This window comes from Danio rerio, chromosome 10 (assembly GCF_049306965.1).
Source record: "Danio rerio strain Tuebingen ecotype United States chromosome 10, GRCz12tu, whole genome shotgun sequence".
NCBI lineage: Eukaryota > Metazoa > Chordata > Actinopteri > Cypriniformes > Danionidae > Danio > Danio rerio.
This window is the reverse complement of record NC_133185.1, coordinates 27,156,242-27,179,219: the sequence shown is the minus strand read 5'-3', so window position 1 is coordinate 27,179,219 and position 22,978 is coordinate 27,156,242. Positions and strand designations below refer to the sequence as shown.

At 36.1% G+C, this 22,978-nt stretch overlaps 1 protein-coding gene across 2 annotated transcripts in view; it reads right to left on the bottom strand.

The window, feature by feature from the left end:
* The window catches only part of nlgn2b (neuroligin 2b), a 346,267-nt gene that overhangs the window by 198,149 nt on the left and 125,140 nt on the right, over window positions 1-22,978 (bottom strand). The window contains exons 5-6 of one of the 2 annotated variants that reach the window (XM_073913416.1): window positions 21,352-21,499; window positions 8,481-8,581 (exon numbers count right to left, since the gene is read on the bottom strand). The gene's annotated coding sequence lies outside the window, so the exon portion shown is untranslated. The remainder of the gene's footprint in view (window positions 1-8,480; window positions 8,582-21,351; window positions 21,500-22,978) is intronic. The other variant, XM_073913415.1, reaches the window with a different exon arrangement.

Below are 22,978 nucleotides of genomic sequence, written 5' to 3'. Positions count from 1 at the left end.
TACGCTTGCGGAGTAAAAGGCAGTATTAAATTGCAGGGTCTTGGCAGCTGTTTCTCTGTTCTGTCATGGCGACCTCGCAGGAGAGACTCTCTGTTCCTGTTTCGTGACTCACTTGGACACTCTATTCACATTACGTTTATGACAGCTTATGTAATAGTTCTGTTAACAAGGAGATGGAGGGGATATTGTTTATGAAACCACAAGCTTTTTGCAAACAGTTCAATAGACAGCATACAGATTATGGTCACACAATGCCTGCAAAATATCTGGAATTCATGTCAGGATCAAAGGTGAATTATTACAATACTTGACAGTCTCACTATTGAGGTACCATGAGCATCAGAAATCTAATGATGCCCAATTAGATGCTCAATGTGATATTGTGTGGTATCTTTTTAAGATTTGAACCCATTTATAACTATAACAAACCAAATCCCATCGAGAAATAAAACAATTTAACAAAGGGAAAGTGAAGTTAAAATGTTGCAGAAAAATGTCCCTTTCTTAAAGTTCATCCCAAAATAAAAATATATTCACTTTTTACTCTTCCACAATTGGTTCCAAATTTTCATGAGATTCTTTCTTCTGTTGAACACAAAAGAAGATATTTTGAAGAAAAGCTAAAAAATCTAACCTGTTGACTTTCATAGTAGGAAAAACAAAGATAACCCTTCAGCTTAAATCACAATTCAAGATATAAGCAAACCATGAACTAACACTACAAGCTTAATAAATGACTAATAAGCTGCTTATTAATAATGCCAATAGTTAAAAATACATTGTGTGGGTGAAAATAACAGACTTTTATTTTATGTCACAAATCATTAGAATATTATCTAAAGATCCGTGAAGATTTTTTAAATGTGTTTTCTAATGTAAATATATAAAAACTAGATTTTTATCAGCAAAATGCATTAATAAACATTTAATTTGCACAATTTTAAAGAAGATTTTCTAAATATTTAGATTTTTTTACCTTCAGACTTCAAATATTTAAATAGTTGTATCTCGAGTTCTTGACCAAATATTTCAGGTGATAAATAAATCTCAATTTAAAAAGAAAAAAGACACTTATGACTGGTTTTGTGGTCCAAAGCACAGTACGCAATTTATCTGTATTAGATTAGCAGCTCATAGCCTGTTTTTAAATCAAAGCTCCAGTTTCAAAGAATCTTCCTAAATACTGATAAATCCCAAATGTGACATTTTCACAGCCACTGTTGCAACTCTTTAATAGCAAAACTCTTACTCAGCACAAATGTTAATTACCAGTAATTGACTTTTTTTCTAGTGTTTAACCTTTAGATCCTTAAAATAAAAAGCTTCAGACGAGCTTTTCAGTATATAATAAATAATATAAAAACCCCTAAAGTTTTACATTATTTTCAAACTACTGTTTTCAGACATCAAAGACTGTTTGCTTGCTCTGAATCGGTCCGTCTGTAGTTTATAGCGTGCTTGTTTATTTTCCACTCTTGAGTTTGAGAGTGCTGGCGTGGGCGTCCAGAGATGCGTGGGATGAAGAGACCAGACGCTGTCAGAGTTTAAATAGACGAGAAAGTAAAGTGCTGTTCATCTTTACTGAAGCAGCATGGGATGATATGAGGGGGTCAGGGAACAGAGACCGTTGAATCGCCCCAGAAGAAGCACTGCTAGAGAAAGCAAGAGCAGAAACGACACCATAGGAAAACATAAGTGATAATTGAGACGCCAGGTGAATTTGCCCAGTCATTTTGAATTATTCATGCCTGAGTCAGAGAGAGAAAAAGAGAGAGAAAACAAGCTGGCAGAAGCGAGAGAGACAGAGATGGAGAGAGAAAGACTGCAGAATCAAAGAAAGAGAGCAAATAAATGAATGCCGGAGGGAATAAATGAGTACCAGGTTGTCTAACCTCACTCTAGGGATTCAGACCTGAGCTTCCTGTGATTTCATACAACACACTGGGCATACAAGTCCTTTCCTCATTATGGCTCTTCTTTTAACTTCTCTTGCCTTGAAAAAAAAACAACAAAAAAACTTGTATTTCCTTTGTTTTATCCAAGTCAGTTTTTTTTCAGAGTGTGATGATGCAAAACTTCAGCAATCTTAAAACCAACCGAAAGTGCTCAAAATACTCACTCACTTTATTATATACATTAGTCTTGGGCGGTAATACGGTAATATGGTATACCGCGGGATCTAAAAATAGCAACAGTGTCAATTTCAATACCGTTATACCGTCATAAAAAACAATGCACTTAAATAGGAGACAAGTATTAAACAATAAATATTATTTATTTAATGCCTACAAATGCGTATGCGTGACTGTCATCACGGGACAGTGTGGAGAGAGAGGTGAGGTAAGGCCAGTCACGCACCAAGTGACCTGCAGTTTGGCAGAATTTCCGGTTTCGACCAAACGAGAAGGGAGACGTGGTAAATAATAACTAGAGGTCTGCATTCTTGCTGCTGTATTGTGGGAGCCAACCAGATCTCTTGTGGTGCGGGAATAAATTTCCGAATAAAGCGCAGGAGCTAATTTGAACTAATCTAAAAAGAAGTGGGCGCGCTGTCTAACAGTATCGCTCCGCGTGAATGCTGTGTGTATGTGTGTGTGCGTGTGTATGAATGAGAGAGAGCGTGAAGCTCTGTGTCGCTTGGTGTTCTCTATATGTGTGTGTGTGAATGAGAGAGAAATGTGGTGCTGTGCGTTGCTTTTGCTGTCTCTGTGTGTGTGTGTGGGCGTACGAGTGCGTGTGTGTGTTTGTGTGAATGTGAATGAGAGAGAGCGTCCCGCGTAGATCTCTAATAAGAACAAGACAAACAGGTGACTGCAAACCTAAGGTTGCATACAGTATACAGTATTCAGTTTCTGAATGGTTTAGGCACGAGCCAACAGTTTGGTGACGCTGTCTGAGTCTTACGTCATAATTTTTTTTATTATGCACGATAATACTGGATACCGAAGTAAAATAGGGAGGAGGTTGAACGGTATCAAAATTTGGATCCTGCCCAAGCCTAATATACATGAAACAAAAAATTAATTCCAAGAGAGTAACTAATCAGCTAACATTAAAGCAAATCATCGGCAGCTAGCTCTCTGCAACTCTCAAATGGTCGCCGACTGAAGCTAAGCAGGGCTGTGCCTGGTCAGTACCTGGATGGGAGACCAAATGGGAAAGCTAGGTTGCTGCTGTAAGTGGTGTTAGTGAGACCAGCAGGAGGTGCTCAACCTGTGATCTGTGTGGGTCTTTATAGCTCTTTATAGACTCTATACTGCTTAGTAAGCGACGTCTTTTGGATGTTTAGCCGAGGTCCTGACTCATTGTGGTCTTTAAACATTCCAAGATGTCCTTCAAAAAAAAAAAAAGTATGGGTTTAACCCCAGCATCCTGGCCATCATGGCCTCCTAACCATCCTTATGTCATAATTGTCTTCTCTCCACCAATCAGCCCCCCACCCACCCCCCACCTCTTTGAGTAAAGTGCATTGAGCATGACAAAATGTAAGGAGTTATTATTCATTCATTCATTTACTTGTCGGCTTAGTCGCTTTATTAATCTGGGGTCGCCCCAGCGGAATGAACCGCCAACTCATCCAGCACATTTTCCAGCCGCAACCCATCTCTGGGAAACATCCACAAACACTCATTCACACACACTATGGACAATTTAGCCTACCCAATTCACCTCTACCGCATGTCTTTGGACTGTGGGGGAATCCGGAGCACCCAGAGGAAACCCACGCGAAGGCAGGGAGAACATGCAAACTCCACACAGAAACGCCAACTGAGCCGAGGATCGAACAAGCGACCTTCTTGCTGTGAGGCCACAGCATTACCTACTGTGCCACTGCTTTTTATTGTTATTATTAATATTATTTAATTGGCACTCCAGAAGAAAAACACCTTTTTTTAGCAATATTTTGACTATCAACTAAACTAAATTATACTTCATTTTTATTTTTTATTTATTCAAGTCGGTGATTAAACTGATTTACATACAATATGAATTATAATTCCCACCTTTAGAGATTTTCTTAGCCACTTGCATTGATCACAATTTTGAAGTTCAAAAGTTGATTTCCAAAATATTTTTTGTATATGATGTTAGAATCATGGCGGTTCATTCCGCTGTGGAGACCCCAGATTAATAAAGGGACTAAGTCGAAAAAAAATGACAGAATGAATGAATGTTAGAACCACAAAGGAGGCAGCTTAAAGACGTCTCTCATATGTATACTGCTCAGGTGTGATTTAACAGAGTGTAAAAATCTTGATGGTTCTGTGTATTATGTCTATCAAATCTGATCTTTACTTTGGATTTTCTATAGGATTCAAGTCAGGTGATTGGCTGGGCCATTCTACAGCTTGATTTTCTTTTTTCAATTTAGCATTTGAGTTTCTTTTGCTGTGTTTTGGATCATTGTCTTGCTAAAATGTCCACCTTGATTACATCTCCATCCTCCTGCTAATGTAGAGGTTGTACACTAGCAGCTAATATTTATTTACAATGAGGAAGGGCAGAGGGTTGCTGAATAACTTCTGAGAGATTTCAGCTGCTGTCTGGGCTTTCACTGCATTTCTACACCTCTTTTTCTTCATGTGTTCAATACTTTTTAACTGTGTCATTTCCTTTTATTGCACATAACTTAATTTGTAAACTAATTAGATTTGTTTTCTTTTCATTTATTATTATTTTGGTTGTTGTCAACATCTGGTGAAAATTTCAAGTCAACAGCACCTTTAGAAATATGTTTTCTGAGAAAAATGAAAAAATACTTATTTCCCCCCGCTGTATAAGCACACAAGAAAATGACAGGACTATTATATAAGCATTTAAAAGTGATAAAAACCATACACACACAAATACAGATGGATTTTACAAACCCATTCCCAAGTCTTTAACTTTCCAGTAACAAAACTTGAATCATTAGTCAACCACAAGCAATGATAAGAGCGTGACTATAAAGAGTTTAATTTCTGCTTTTCAACTGGAATCAGCCTGAAAAATAACTGCACAAGCCCAAAGCTGTCACAGTCTATAGAGAATAATTTTCTCTCCCACTGTCTCTCTCTATCATAATGCTTCGTATCATTTCCATAACAACTTTCTTTTTTTACTGTTTGTATAGAGCCTGTATCACTAAAGACATTCACAAATCTCACTTAAAACTGGCTTGGCGTCGTGCAGAGCTATAATGCCTTCACATAATGCCTGTCAAATGCTTTAATTAAAGAAACAGAAAGCATAACTTGGGGATGGTTGACATTCAGAAAAAAATGGAGGATAGTTTTAGACTGTTTGAGAACATCCTACATCTATTAATAGCCCAGCACTATGGCAGTGTTTACAAGTGGCATTTAGTCATGCTTGTACTCGATTAGACAGATGTGAACTTCTCGTCTAAACCCACTTTACTGCTAAGACCCTGCACAATCTCGACAAATTACATCCACACTCCCACGAACGATCTAACGCGTCGCACTATTGTGAAGATTAATCTCCCTCTGTATTGCTGACCAGACTTGCAATAGTCTGGCTTTCCCGTCATTTTCACACTCCTCAATCCAGCTTGTGTCATGCTTGAGTGAGCACATTGCTAATGCTTTTAAACAAAGATATTCCATCGCCTTTTTTTATTATCCCTGGCTTAGAAGTCTATGAAAAAGGAGGGTGGGAGGATTCTGAAAACCAAGCTTCTCTAACAGCCTGTCTCCATTCACCTTAATTTAGATTCAAGCTTTTGGCAGACGTTTTTATCCAAAGTGACTTCAAGGTATACATTTTATCAATACAAGTGTTCCCTGGCATTCGAAACGGTGACCTTGGCATTGCCAGTCTCACGCTCTAACAGTTGTGTTATAGAAACACATTTTCCAAAACTATATGATTTCAAGGAGAACTTGGTCCCTGAATATGTATTCTCCCCCCCAAAAAGGCCTTTCCTTTTATTGGCTAAAGTGCTGAGAAATTACTCAAATAATCTGAAGAGGCTGACAAATTACTAATGACAGACATAACAGAGAATGAATGCTTTTGTTGGGTACAATCAATTAAGTGAATGTGTTCACCTTGCAACATGTTGGCTAAGAAGACGAGAAGTCTGGCTGATATGTAAAGCGACAATATAGTTATCTTTTTAACATTTATTAATAAATTAATTAATTTAGAAGACATCTAATTTATATGCTACTTCCATAAGTCCAGTGACACCTATAGTTAAAGGCACAACATGCCATTTTGCCACTAGAGGGCATGTATTCACAACAAACAAAGACATAATTTAAAAATGCCATGACTGAGTGTGGAATTATGGGAGTTGTCGTTTTCATTTCATCGCGCAGGAAAATCATGTTCATGGATGAGCTGAAGTATTCAAAACTTATTATTATAGTAATATGAAGCAGAGTAAGTCTGAAAGTGAAACAAGAATGCTGTGCAGCAGAGCTTTTATTATGCCACGGTCAACAGCTTCCGGTTCTTCTGCTTGTGATCACGTTTGAAAGAAGTCAACATAGACTCATTCTGAAAACTAAGCCCCACTGCATGTACATTTCTGGAGATCGCAAATTATGTAGAAAAAGCTACATATGGCTGCATTTCGTTTTTATAACGAACACGATCTGAAAGCGGGTGAGACAAAAACAGAAGCAAAAAAATAAAATAAAATAAACAAGTCAATAAAAGGGTGAGAATGTGTTAAAATCTAAAAATCAGGAGAATATTCTTTTTCTGTATTTTTTTTGGAAACATTGTCAGTTGAGTTCAGGGAAGTGGGTTGGGGGGGGGGGGGGGGGGGGGGGCAACCGGTGCTTTTGAAAACACTATTGGTTGGTTTTAGGGAAGAGGGAGGGTGGGTCAGTCGATCACTTAATCAGTCACTCATACAGTCAGTTAGTTAGTTAGTCGACATCGGCCTCTGGTAGATTTACGCAAAAAGAGCAGGGTTGAATGGCACTCGGGAGAGTAATTTGAGATATCAAAAAGCATACACAGCAGCCGTATTACAACGCTGTATTCGTGAAAAAAAAAAAAAAAAAAAAAAAAAAAAAACTTACCTCCTGGCATGTATTTTGTACTCTACAGAAATGTATATAGGGCTACGCTTTCAGAATGAGCATGGGTTGGAAGAAGCATTTCTCATTTATTATACTAAATAAATTTTAGTGTTAAAAAATGCTGTTTTGCGCAGTCTAATAAAAGACAACATTAAAGGTGTTTCCCTGTTTTTATAAAATCAAACCGAAAAATCAAAAATGTATGACATCATTAACATAGACACAATATATTTTCTTTTACTAGTTAAAATCACTTGTTTCTCTGAATGTGATCAGTCTTCAAACCATTAGGCATAATATAAGAACAGCTAAAAATATAACAGTTATTGAGCTTTTTAGACATTTTGAAGAAAAACAAATACGTATTCACATTGTACTTAACTTCAAGTCTAAATATTATAATTAAAACAACACAAGATTGTATTGTATTGTGTTGTGTTGTGTTGTATTGTATTTTGTGTTGTGTTGTGTTGTGTTGTGTTGTGTTGTGTTGTATTGTATTGTATTGTATTGTATTGTATTGTATTGTATTGTATTGTATTGTAATGTATTGTATTATAGGAAAACAGAAGGGTAAGAACTGACTTCAAGAGAGGCCTTAATCTCAGCCTTTTCTGCAGAGGAAGAAACTGATTTATTGTCTGATTGAACCATTTCTACAGACGAGCAATAAATGTATCAAAAAGTAACAGCTGTGTCATAATGCCCAATATAGCAAGTGTCTGTTTTGTCATCTGATGCTCTCTGATGACAAAGTACAGATCTTTTTCAAAGACATTTTAATAGTGATGATAAATTCTGGGACAACAAACAGGAAGAGAGAAATCCTGCAAAACTTTAACTTTCTTTTACAACTGTAAATTGCTCTGGGATGACTAAAATTTATTTACATATAAATCATTTAAATAAATGTGGGTAACACTTTACAATAAGGTTCAGTAGTTAATGCATTTACTAACATGAAATAATCATGAACAACACATGTACAGCATTTATTAATCATAATCAAACATTTACTAATGCATTATTGACATCCAAGTCCATGCTTGTTAACATTAGTTAATGCACTGAGTTAACATGAACTAACAATGAACTACTGTATTTTCATTAACTAACATGAACAAACACAGTAGTAGATGTGTTGTTCATTATTTGTTCATGTTAGTAAATGCATTAATTAACATTAACTAATGAACCTTATTGTAACGTGTGACCTAAACGGGAATGCTGAAATCCTATTGACTCTCCAAATACTGTAACATAGGGTAGCTAAATCAGATTTGAGGCTATTGAGGCTTATTTCCTCATTACCTCTCCCAATTTTTAAGTGTTACTGAATGTTCTGCTGTAGTTGGCGATTTTTTAGCTAGCAGATGTAAAGGAGAAGTATATAAATCCACTTCACATTTAGTTAATAAAACACTTTTGCAAAGGATCCACCTGTGTATACTCGCTCATGCCTACGCAGGAACCCTTCTCTAGCCTTGCAGTGCAATTAGAGAATTGAGATGTCCTACAAGATGGCTGGGCTCAATCGGTTTCTGGGTCATAGGATGAAGAACAGAGGAGAGGAAATGAGGAAGGATATTGAGTAGCACCGTTTATGTCTGTATTACGTCAGCGTATTCTGAACAAACATGTGCCACCTAAAAAAATTATTTTGCTTGTAACTTCTGAACGATTTGACATAAAACTATAATAACAGTCACTTTAGATGTGCAGCAGGATAACAAAACTAACAGCTCTCAGATTTTCCATACAAGCCATTTTGCCCATTTCTGATTATCATTGGCCAATTATCACAAAACATTTATTGATGCAGGGACAGAACGTCCTATATAGTTCAGTGACTCATCTGTCCTTAATACTGCACAGAGTGTTAAGTAAGGATGCCAGAGATTGTATTCCTGGAAAGCTGCAATGCTTGTAGATAAGAGAGAGAAGGAACATCAAAGGTTGGTGAGTTATTTACATATTTAAAGAATAATCACACAGCAAATGATTCACATTTACAAATTAAGCATGCATTTATTTCAGATGGAAAGGTGACTTTGTTCTGCCATTCAAAACTACAACCAATGCATAATAAATTAATATGACCTACATATTAGTGCAACCCAGGCTCATTCTGAAAACGTACTGCTGTATCCATTTCTGGAGAGCGGCAAATAAGTCCCAGGAGCTACGTTATTTTTGCGTTTTTTGTTTTCGCGAATCCACCAGAGGCCGCTGTGTATGCTTTTTGAGATCTCACATTTCCCTCGCGAGTGACATTAACACCTGCCCTTCTCGCCTAAATCCACCAGAGGCCACAGTCAACTGACTGACAGAATCACAGACTGACTCACCCTCCTCCTTCCCTAAACCCAAAAAGTGTTTTAAAACACACCGACAGAGGATCGAACCAGCGGCCCTCTTGCTGTGAGGCGACAGCACTACCTACTGCGCCACTGCTTCGCCACACTCTGTTATTTACTTGTTTATTATATTTTTTGGCCTCTGTTTTTGTATTATACCCGCTTTCTGGAACCGTTCTTCACCAGACTCAAACCCTGTCGTTGTCATCAACTCCTCTCTGCTTCGCTGAGCTACCAGACAAACTAGTAACAGTGGAAAAAGCCATCTATATAGAGGACAGCGGTCAGCAGGTAAGCGCAGAAAGAAACGTTGTCATTCCACCCTGTAGCATTCGTTTTAAAGACGAAATGCAGTGATACGTAGCTTTGGCTACATAATTCACAATCTATTTATACAATCTACATGTATATGGGGGACGATTTGAGAATGAGCCTACAGTTTGTTGCAACAATGATGACAACACAACCTGAAAAAATACAACTGTTTTTTATTTGAATTGTGACATTAGATTTTTTTTTCACTGAATAATTTTACCAAGCCAGTATGTCACAGAGCAGTTATGCTTTTAGAAATAAATGTGCAAAAACTGTCAATGAGTTGATATCTTCAAAGTACAGTTTCGGTAGCAATATTTCATCTCTAGGTAATAATATTTTCATTTAAGGTACTAATATGGACAATTTAGGTACACATGTGACAACTTTTATACTATTACTTCTGAGACTGTAGGGGCAGATTCATTTAAAGAGCAAATTATTATGCAGGCCTGTAGTCAGGGGTGGGGTTCAGGTGGTTTGAAAGACCCATCACTGACAAAGGTCGAGAATTTGTCCCAAACATGAGTTAATTTGTCCTATTTTGACTGTTAAGCCATCATAGAGTAATAAGTGAAAATAACCCATCGAAAAGGCGTTAAGACAGAGCAGAAGTCCAACATCCAGCTGCTAAAAAACATACAGTCTGACATAAATGATGTCATGTTTCACTGCTGTATTGGTTTTAAATAGAGAAAACAGATTACAACTAACTTTTATACTAAATTTTGAACCATATTCTTGAAACAAAGAAAGAGCAATAAAAAGGTGTGAAGCCCCAAAAGCGGCATATATTGATTTGAGTACTATTTTTGTTATTTACGAATTTTCAAATGTACTATTTTACAAGATAGCTAGAAAAATTGTAAAGCTCTACACTATTATCATTATTTCTATTCAAATGGTCAAATTCTGACTGAGGAAGTTGAATATGCTGGCAAGTTTGTTATGTATAATTTGTCTAATAAATGGCAATTGGCTTGGTTTTAATTTAAAACGGATTCATATGTAAACGTTTCTAATGATATATTGTATGATGTAATATACTTGTATTTTTTACAATAAGTATTTTTCATATTTCTTTATTCTAAATCTTTAGTAAATAGTTTTGGTAAATCAAAAAGTGTAATTATAATGACTATGCTAATTCAGCTAAAAATTGTGTCTAAAATGCATTTAAATCTCATAATTAAATAGAAAATGAGGCATATAATTGTAGTATTATGTACTCTAGTTATTAAAGAAAGCAGTCAAAAGACATCATATTGTTTTATTAATTTTAAATATCTTTTTTGGGGGCACGTGATTAAGCAGAACGAAAAGAAACATAACTTACGATAACGTTTTTTTCTCGTGCTTGAACCACAGATCTGAAAGATGATAACAGCTTTAACACACACCTTTTAAAGTTATGTGTCACAGAAACACTCCCTATCTACTCAAAAGGCAATTGAAACCATTTTCGGATCGCAAATTACCGGTTGTAAACGCTGTAAACGGAAGTTCTAAACATTCTACTGGAAGACGCTGGTTGCTAGGCGCTCTCCATGCAGTAGCCAAGAAAAAGGTCTATAATTGTAACAGGTAGGGGTGTGAATATTCACTGGTCTCACGTTTTGGTTCGGTTACGATTATCATGCCATCGATTCAGTTCAATTCGATATCTCGGTGCATTGACGATGTTTTCCATACATAATTAGATTTTTTCTTTATAACACAATATATTTTTTTTATTGAAATCTATAAATATATTATTATTTATATATTATTTGTAATACAAATTTGTTCTTTATTACAGCAGTAAGATATATGAACTGTACCCTTAATTGGATCTGCTCAAAGAAACACTCTTTCTGAATGTATCAAACAAAACTCCAATACATGCACAGAAGACAGCATGAGCATTTGTAGCAAATAAACTAATGAAAATATTATCCCGCTTGCTTTTTGAGTGCTGACAGGCGAGGTCTTACACCCCAATGATTGGTTATTGTCTTCACCTGCTCAACAGAAAGGGCTGCGATACGCTTTAGAAATGAAAGCGCTGTTCACCGATGGTGGGAAGAACAGCCGCGGTTACAGTCTGTATGCGCATAACACGGGGTTATCACAGGTTATCCATAATAGACATAATGGAAAAAACTCGCGTCTCAGACACGCTGATGTCCTGATCAACAAGTATCAATTTAAAAGCCAAGAGGAGAGGAAAAGTTACCTCACAAACAGGCCAGTGGGTCAAATGTCCAAAGTGAGAGAGAGAGAGAGAGAGAGAGGGGTAAAGATGGAGTTTTACAGCATTTCTCGGTAGTAGTGAAATAGTGGCTCGTGTGCTGTACTGCCTTCATTGAAGTAAGAGCGTTATTTACTCACCCTCTCCTACGTCATGCATAGGAGATAAATGACATCAGTACGTAATAACCGGTTATGATCTATTACTGAAACAATATCAATCATTTTGACACCCCTATTAACGAGTAACGATGCAGCACATAATCTATCAGAGTAAAAGTATTAAACTTATCGAAAAAAAGTACTAAAGTAAAAGTGGGAGTAGGAGAAAAAACAGTACTCCAGTCGAGTACAGATACAGCCTTTTAGTACTTAAGTACAGTAGTGAAGTAGTTCTACTTTGTTACTATACATCTGTAGTGGCATCAATGCAAACTCATGAATTCAAAGATGAGTTGGTGGAGGGATGCTAAAGATAGAAAAATAATTGTGTAGGACATACTTGATTTCGGTCACACTTAATTTTAATATACAATTATTACTAATACTATATTAACAAAACATAAACCAAGACTTTTAGGTCAATGCACTACTAATTAGCTGCTTATGAATAGTTTACCGTATATATGGGGTAGCAGTTGGGTTTATGTTTTGGGTAAGATTATGGATGTAAAATCTTATACTATACTTTAATCTCATACTTTATAATTGCTAATAAACAGTTCATATCTTAATTATACACTGAAAAAAATTATTCATAGATGATTCCTTGGATTTACTCAATTTTTTTATGTTAAGTGATTGTAAACAATTTTTTGGACTGAATTTAAACAAACAAATTAAGTTGAACATTGTTAAATTTAATTTGTTTGTTTAAATTCAACACAAATAAATTGTTTGCAACACTTCTGCATACACTTTTTTCAGTGTACGCAAGTAATAAGCCAGTAGTAAATGGTGTGAATTGTTATTTAAACTATAGTGTTATCTTGATTTATTATAGGGGTTTGTTCTTGTGCTGATTAGATAATTCTGTGATTGTCAATGATGGTAATTAGTTGCAGGTAATTCAAGAAATGGGTTAAGAAATGCTTTTTTGGTTATAAATATACACATCTACCATTTACCATTCTCATCTACCGTTTGTTTCACAGTCTTTCTTTCTCTCCTTGTTTTTGTCTCAGGCCTGCATGCTATCTCTTGATCTGTTTGTCTGCCTGGAATTCGCTGCTTTTGGTCCCTTAGATACCGAAACATCACAGAAGTGCTGAGTTACACAGCGCTGTTATCACACCACTTTCTCTCTCACACACACAAACACTGACATTCAAAACACACACATCTCCACCCATGGGACTTTACTGGTTCTTCCTCTCCTCCGTCTCCATCAGCATTTTGCTGAGGCTGTTTGGAGGGGATAAAAGACTTCTCTCTCTAGATTTACCCTGATAACAAAGACATCTCACACACTAAAGAAGGCAAACAGTTGAGACGTTTTTCAGCTTTAAGATTAAAAGTTAAATGGATATTTTTTTGTTTACTTTTATTTAAAATCCTCATAGGAAATTTAATCTGTAGGTATGAATGAGGGATTATTTGTGTGCACAGATGCTAGTGGAACCAAATTTTCACAAACATTACCTTTACTCTCCTTCCCCAATGTTATCTAAACAGTCTCACCCCAGAGATTTTAGATTTAAAGTACCTAATATGATTTTATCCGCTTACCAGAATGCAGAATACCAGACGTTTACTAAAACCTTAGGTCACAGATGTTCCCCTGTGGTTATAATATTCACTAAATGTTGCTTTTTAACCAATAATGTAGTTTTTAATATGAAGGTGTATTTATACTACAATAAAAAAAAATTCAAAAGGGCTATACAAAAAAAAAAAGAAGAAAAGAAAAACTTGGATGCCTGAACATGAGGGTGTTACTGTAGTTCAACAAGGGATCCAGGTTTTGAATTCAGTAACCTCAGAAAACCTTCAAAAGTAGAAATTGCAATTGTAGTCATTAACCTCTGCGGAAACATTTACTGTAGGTGCAAATAATAAAATGTGCCCTAATAAAATCAACAAAACAAATGTAAAAATTAAAAATATAATTTTATCATTCATTTAAAATATAATCAAATGAAAATATAAACATTACAATTTATTTTATATATCTTTTATTAATATTCTTGTCAAATAAGCTACACAATAGAACAGTTTGAAATAAAATGAATTAATTTAGTTACACTTTTAAAATGATAACATTACCAATAATTTAATAAATCCATTTTGGGATACAATAAACTTGGGCGCTCTATTTTAAAAATTTAGGCGCAAAGTCTAAAGCACATGGCGCAAAAGCATTAAGGGCGTGTCCGTATACACTTTAGCTATTTTAAGGACAAAAACAAATAAACACTGCACCCCGGCAAATGGTCTAACATGCAAAAAAAAAAAAAAACGACAAGTGGACAAATATAAAAATTATTTTTATTAAAATATAAATATGCATATAATAAATACTACAACTAATAATAACATTATACAAATGCAAATTGTCATGAATAATTTTTTTATTGGATTCATGTAGAAAATAATTTTGTTTTGTAACATTTTAATCTTTTAATTGTTTTCATATGTAAAGATATTTGTGTATTGCTGTACATCCTGTGTGTGTAAGCAATGTGTATATGTTTTGGACCTGCAAAGGTGCATAACTAAAACGCTCTGCGCTGGACTTTAGGCCAGGTTTTACTTGGTCAATGGCATAGTCTATTTCAGTTCATCAAAATAGCAACACAACAATGCGCCTTAACATACCTCCTTCATAGACCAGCACACGCATGGCACAAATGGATTTGGTATTTAAACAACAATGTTGCAAAACATGAAAATTAGGGTTGGGCTGGTCTGAAAATAGCAACAAATTGCACCAAACACATCTTGCGCCTTATCGTGGTGGGTGTATGATAGTGTCCTTAGAGTGCATTCCATGCTAGCTTTTTTCTAATGAAACTATTAATTTCTGTGAAAGTAAGTCTCAGAACAGTATGTAGATGCAGAAAAGCCCATGAGCCGCATGTGAGTTTGAGTTGTGCAGTTGAAAAATATTGCACAAATTGCAGAACATACAAAAATATTAACAACATACCCAGACTAGATGTTGTCCCATGCATGTTTGTCAAATTAATCCATATAAAATAAAAATGTCCAAAGCTTATCACAGTTAATAACTTAACATTATTTTTAACAGGTAGCATAATGTCAACCAAGGCTCATTCTGTTTATGTAATGTTCATTACAAACCCCATTCCTGGAGATCACCAAATACATCCAAGGAGCTACTTTTTTTTTTTTTTTGCAGTTTTTGTAAATCCGCCAGTGGCCACAGTGTATGCATTTTCAGATCTCAAATTTCTCTTGCGAGTGCCATTTGCGCCTGCTGTTTTCATGTTAATTCAGCAGAGGCCGCCATCAACAGACTAACTGACCAACAGACTGATCCCAACCTTTTAAAAAGCAATCCAAAAAAAAAAAAAAAAAACCCAGTGCCTGATTTTACCACGTTTTCAGATTTTACCATATTCTCACCCTGTAATTTACTTGTTTATTTTACTTTTTAGCTTTTGTTTTTGTCTTACCTGCTTTCTGGAACCATTGTCCCTATTGTCGCAGTCAACTCCCCTGTTCACTAATGTACATGTCAAGCTACTGGACAAACTGGTTACAGTGGGAAAGCCCTCCGCAAGCAGGAAAGCATTCAGCTGGTGAGCGCAAAAAGGAACGCCATCATACAGCCCAGTAGCGTTCGTTTTAAAGACAAAATGCAGCCATACGTTGCTCTGGCTACATAATTCGCGATCTCCAGTAATTATATGTTACTTAATGTAGCATAGCATAACATAAACATAAGCATTTAAAAATAGTATTATAAAGGCTTTTACCACAGTTTACCACATATTACCACAGTATTGCAGTTGTAACTACTGCATGTAACAAGTAAATATCTGAAAGAAACACTCATGAAAAAAGCGCTAGTGCAGCATAATTGTTGAAGTTAATCAGCATGCAACAGCGACTCGGTCATTCATCACCTCCAGTGACTGAGTGACCACAAATTCATCATCACTCTCTAATTAGAGGTCTGGAGGCCAATGGATTGATACAGAGAAAGATATGTTGTCATGACAGACCTTCACCCATTTAAAAACATTTGCTCATTACAGTCATGTCCTCTTGAAAGAGTACAATCAAATGTGATGGATAGATTTAAAATCGATGGTCACATATGCTTAACAGAGACGTAAATCTGCATAAACCAAAGAGAGTATGATATACAAAGTATGTAGACACACATGAAAACTTTTAATGGGACATCACACAGATCTGCTTAAACATCACTGATATTAAAAGCAGTGAAGCATATTTAGAAAGCCTAATTACAAGCCTGTCTGGGTAACTAGTGATATCTCTCCCCTCTTTTCTAATAAGATCCTGACCCAGAGGTCAAGCAAATTATAAATACTATTTGTAAAGCAGAAATAAAAAGGGGGACGATATGTTTTTGCACGCTTACATAATGGAAGTGGGGATTACGGAAGAAAACCTCCTGTCATCTGTTTGGGCAATGATGAATAGTGCAGACAGAAAGCGAGAGGGGATGAGACAGACAGAAGGAGAGATAAGGTACTGGGAGAGACATAAAGACAGAACTGGGCCAGCTAGGTCGGGCTGAGCCATGCAGACACATGGGGAAACAGGAGAGGAGGCTTGTCCGTGTTTGTCAGGGAGGTCAGGAAGACCTTTGTGGAAAGTAATTGCTTGGGAAAGCAGAGGAAGGTTAAACACATGCTCTGCCATGACTGAAACTACTCCTGAATCTGCAAAATGAAGCTGAAATTTTCACTCCACTAGGATGACTGGTTTGGGTGCAGACTAACCAAAAACCATAACATAGTCTTGTCTTTGGGGACGTTCACATACAGTGCCTTCTCAAGTTATTTCAAAAGGAGATGAGCTTTTTTCAGGCATGCCTAAAGCGCAGCAAGTTGACATCTCATCTTGTTTAAGCAAGCACACCACACTTCATTTGACATGAACCAACCAATCACCTTCAAACGTTGTATGAATTATACACTTCAGTAATAACAATAGATTATTTACCTCAGACAAATGTAGAAGAACCAAAAACTGTGGAAAAAACTTTCCAATTTTCTCCATAAATAAAACTAATATCAGAGCTGCAGCAAGGGTTTGTCTTTGGTGGTTCCTTGGAGATTAGAGATGATGGTTGTTTAGCAACAACAAACATCACCAGAGCAAAAGCTTAGAAGTGTACTGAAATTAGTGAAGGAAGCTGCATGCCTCATATATTTTACCTGGTTTTAGATTGTATATGTAAATGGACCGTCTATACTAATACAGACAAATTTGAAAACCATCCATATACAGTACAAGCATTTTCTTATCCACTTAATGTTTATCTCCTTAACTGTAACATTTTTTGAAATTCATCCTTAAAGCTGACATTAGCTTTGTTTTCATCACTCATTTCAAAGGGTTTGTTTCATTCATTTTAAAAATGCGAATAAACTTTATGCACAAAACTGAATTATCGCATAAAAGACACGCGAATAAAGCAGCGTTTCCATCCAACGAGTCAAAGCTAACAAAATCATTACTTCCTGATAAACTTGCACCAAATATCAACAGTGAAAACAGAAATCCTGAAACACAGTGAACGCGCGGTTGTGTTTGCCGGTGTGAGACGCACGAAGAGCACAGACGCTCTTGATTTTGCAGGTCAGTAATAATATAATAACACTAATACTTAAGAGTAAGGCGTTTTAGATTGACTAAAACAACGTTTCAGATGTTTTACAATGTGCTCAGCCTGCTGGTTTATCCATTTGCACAAATTTTTTATCATCACAGGATCTCTTATAACAAAATCACATGACCTTTTTAATGCGCATACTGAAATTTGTGTGGTAAAAGTGTTTCCATATAGTTTATGCGCATCTTTTCTTATCGAATTAAAAGTTTATCCAACTCAGTTATACGCATACGTTTTTTTATGCGCATTTTAAAAACTTATGTGCATCATGACTTTCCATCAATCGTTTTTTATGCGCATATGCAAAATGCGCATAAAAATAGGTGAATGGAAACATAGCTTATGTAAAGGACATATGGAGAGTACATGTAGTTTGTCAAGACAAGTTCAAGTTTAGTCAAAAACTAAATTAAATATATACCAAGAAATGTCCCGTCTGTGGAATGGGGAAATAAAATTAAATAAATAAATAAATAAATAAATAGACTTCTCAGTTCTATACATTAGTAAAACAGAATTCGATTCAAGCTGAGTCATTACTGGCAGGAATGTTTTTTTACATCCTCTTTGAAATGTTCTGACAATGAAAGGCAAAGAGTTTATTTTTAATAGATGGACAATTAAGTGGACTTGTTACTCTTGGTGACAAGAGTATAACGTTTAAAAAGTGAGTAAAATGAAGTTTCGGATGGCAAACAAAATATTAGGTGTTATCTGCTGAATATCAATGTGAAGTATGTACAAACAGATTAACCGATTAATCAATGCCGTCAAAATGAAAAGCACACAAATAAACGCTGTACAACAGTCAAAGATCTTGCTTAATTTTGTTAAATGACTGCATCACATGACAAAAAAGGCTAAAAGCAAAACCTCTCAAGCTAAATATGTTGAGCAACATGCAGTATAAAATAGCGCCTTTCAAACAATGAAACCGGTAAATATACAGAATTTTTTTTCCGAAACAACTTTTTCGTTAAGCTTAAAATAAGTGCCAGGCATGGACATTTCAGAATTTTTCCAGTCAAGATCATTTACACATCCATTCCAATATACTGGTATATTCTGACATCATTAACAAGAAATGAGCTCTAAATGGCTGCGCTTGTATATGTAAACATAGAAGTGGAAAGTTAAAAGTTATATAAAGCTTTTAGCATTCATGCAGCAGCTTTGTCCGAGAGATATCCAAAGGCAGAAGCGCGAACTGCAGCTAAATGTTTATACACTTGACTACATTACAAACTGTGGATGGATAATAGTGTGAACAACTTCAATGAAAACATATGGAGGAACACTTTCACATGTCATGATGTACATAATATATCCTGCACTTTACCTGCACACACGTCAAGCAACTGAAGCAGAGCTTGAAGGTAAACAAACGGTTTATCGAATTTAATCGATGATTTTTACACAACTGGCATTAAGAAGGAACTTAGAAACGTGTTAAAAATGTGTTTGGAAAAATATTCAAAGGCTTTTATTTTTGCAGATGTGTATGCGTCTGAATGTTCTGATTGGCTGGAGTAGATGTCTCACGTCAGCATGTTCTAGGCATAAACACGCTCTTTCTGGTCATTTTCAATTTGCGCTCACAGAGCAGCATTCCAGAAAATTCCCGGTAATGTCCGGTAACTTCTTTTTCAGGAAAATTGGCGAAACTAATTTACCAGTGTTTTCAAAAAGGACCTGTTCACACATGATACTTTTCCAGAAAATTGCAGGGAATTTTCCGGTATGGTACTGTATGTAAGTGTGAAAGAGGCTAATGTAATTTCATTATATTTTTGACCAAATTGCATAATTGAAAAGGATATTCAAGGTGAAAGTAGAAAGTAACGGAGACATAAATGTAATGTAAATTATCATTGTACAACAGGAAACACAAATCAAGCAAGTTTGTAAAACATAAACTTTTAAGTAAAATGATCCGACTTGGCTGCCATGCCCATGTGTCTGCTCTGAGAAATCAAATTGGCAACTGGCTTTTTGCCATTTTCTGGCGAAAGCAGGAATTTAAAATAGTTGACGTTACCTCTGTCCTCTAAGCTGAGACTGCCTCTTTCAGAGAGAGTGTGATTACACAGGTCTTTTTTTTTTTTAAATATCGCCATTTTATCCCCCTTTTTAAGGGACAGGAACTTTGGTTGTCATCTGACAATCAGCCACTGACAGATTGTGACCTTGTCTGTTGAGGCAACGTCATTTCTTAACTCGAAGGTAAATCATGCCGGTACTTTCTAGGTGCTTCCGAAGCAGATTTCTGTGAAGATGCCAAATAAAATTTGATTGATTGACTGGCCCCTTGAATAGTTGATTTATTGAGGTTGCGCTGAAGAGCTGCACATTTTTTATGTTGTGGAAGCATCTTGCTATCACCGCAAGGTAAACAGCCAAGACAGATTCAATTACACTCGGCACATTTTAAACTTCTTAGCACTGCATATCCATACAATCAATGTTCATCACAAAGCAATTTGGCTTAGAGTTCATGGTCAGGGGCTGTCTCTCAGTAAACATTTCTAGAAAGAATTCTTTATGTTAAGCGTTTTCATGTTGTGGAGAGCAAAAGAGAATCTTTGTGCCTACCAGTGATGTTAAAAGTGCCCTTTCTGTAGTACCCTTCCGAGTACCTGCTGATATTTTGGTCCCACTTTATATTAAGTGGCCTTAACAAATATGTACTTACACAGGAATTAATAGTTTGTTACAATGTTATTTACACTTATTGTGTAAATACATGTATTTATTGTGTACTTATGCTTGATTAAATGCCTATATGTAATTACATCTGTAATTAACTTCTGTAATTACATTTTTAAATACACTGCTGACCATTCCCTACAGCTTAAACCACCCTTAAACCTACCCATACCACTAAACCTGTCCATAACCCAACCCCTATCCCAACTCAAGAGCACCACAAGTGTTCTCAAATGCATTATGAACACAGTAAGTACATTGTATTTATTTTTTGATGCAAGTACATAGTAGTTAAGGACACTTAATATAAAGTGGGACCGATATTTCTGCTTTCAAATGTTTCTATGTGTATTTTATAAGTGTTTAAGTGTTGCTATTCACAACATGCTTAACATTGTTGAAAACTGCAGTCATGCACATTGGCCAACCCAGGCTCATTCTGAAAATGTACCACTATATACATTTATGGAGAGCGACAAATACGTCCCAGGAGATACATTTTTGTTTTGCGAATCCACCAGAGGTTGCTTTATACGCTTTTTGAGATCTCAAATTTTTCTCACGAGTGCTATTCGCGCCTGCTGTTCTCGCATAAAAAAATCCACCAGAAGCCGCTGTCGACTGACTGAATGACTGACTGACTGACCCAACCAATTTTATTTTCAAAAGCACCGATTGACCTGCCCACCCACTTAGCTAAACCCAGCCACAGTGTTTTATAAAGTAAAAAGAAAAGCCCTCGCCTGATAAAATCAATTCAGAAAAAGAAAACCCCTCACCTGATTTTTTTACCACGTTTTCATATTTCACCACATTCTCACCCTGTGATTTACTTGTTTATTTTATTTTTTGGATTCGGTTTTTGTCTTACCTGCTTTCAGGAACAGTTTTTTACCAGGCTTGAACCCCGCTCTTGTGGTCAACTCCTCTCTGCATCTCATGTCCACCAAAATTCATGGCAAACTAACTGGAAAACTGGTAACAGCGGGAAAGCCATCCACACGAAGGTAAGCTGTCAGCTGGTAAGAACAAAAAAGAACAGCATCATACCGCCTTGTAGCATTCAATTTAAAAACTAAATGCAGCCATACGTACTTCTGGCTTTCAGAATGAGCCTATGTTGACATTGGCGGTTGACTGTGTCAGTGCAATAGCCACTGGTTATTTAGAGTGTGCTCAATACACATTTTGACTGTGTACTGTATGTTTTGTGTGAGTTCTGCGAATCGCCAGCGAATCGATTTGTTAAAACCAACAAACTATTAACACTCAGTCATTGAGCTTGTGTTGTCATATAAACATTATTGATTATAAATGGAGTGCTCTTTACTTGATTTCTGTATGTAACTGTTCTCTTTCAGTTTTGGTAACCGTAGCATAATGTTTGATAAAATGAGTGATTCAATGTTAAATTGTCAGATTTGACATTATGATAACTATAACAACGGATGAAAGATTGATCTATGCAAGTTTTACAGAGTAAGTGCAATACAACTGCCACTTCTGTCTTCTCTATATGTTCCCACTCTATATATGTACAATATCATCACTGTGAATCACTGTAAATCAATCAACTGAACTAGCAATTTTAAATGAGAATATAGCGCCATGTCAAGTTTGCATTATTTAGTGAACTGATTTCCACTTTAGTAATATTAAAAAATACATATTTTACATGACAGGGTTTTTCTTAAAATGGAGGAAGGTGAACTTGAAAAGACGACTGAGCCCATAATACATTAACCAGGGTAAAATGTTTGCATGGCAGTGGGAGCTGCCATAAAACCTGCCACCGCTGAAGACACATGTCAATTCGTGAGATGCAAGTGAATGAACAGACATTGTAACAGCCTCTTTCTGTTGATTTTCATGAGTCTGGCACCTTTATCCCTACATTTTCAACATAGGCTCATTCTGAAAACATACCCCTATACACATTTCTGGCGATCATGATTTATGTTTTGCATTGAAGGTGTCTGTGGTCCTTCACAGACCCATTAAATGCAGAAAAAAGTGTCAATCAGTCGTGTGCGTATAGACTATCCTGTCGCAAAATGCGGCGAAAATCCTACACAATGGTAATAGTTGATTAAGGTGTAAACATGTCTGTACTGCACTTCAATAACTAAATAACTTAATCAGAGTACTGTCTTAATCATACCAATATCTAATTATTAGTCTCCATGTCAACATATTCAATTTAAGTCATTTGGAAATTGTGTAAAAAATTACATTGTAAAAAAAAAAGTGCCATGATGAGGGGCCTGCATTTAAGCAGTCAATGTTTAATGCAATTTACATTGCAAACGCCCCACAGCCACTACCTGCTGCAAAATAGGAAGATATCACCCCAAAATTGGATGTTCTAAAAAATTTAGTGTCATTTCATTTAAATGATTCGATGCTTGATCAGGTGTTTATTTACTTATTATGCTCTCTTGCTCACTTTTTTGGGGCATAGAAGACAATACAGAACTTGTAGCATTAAAAATTGCCTT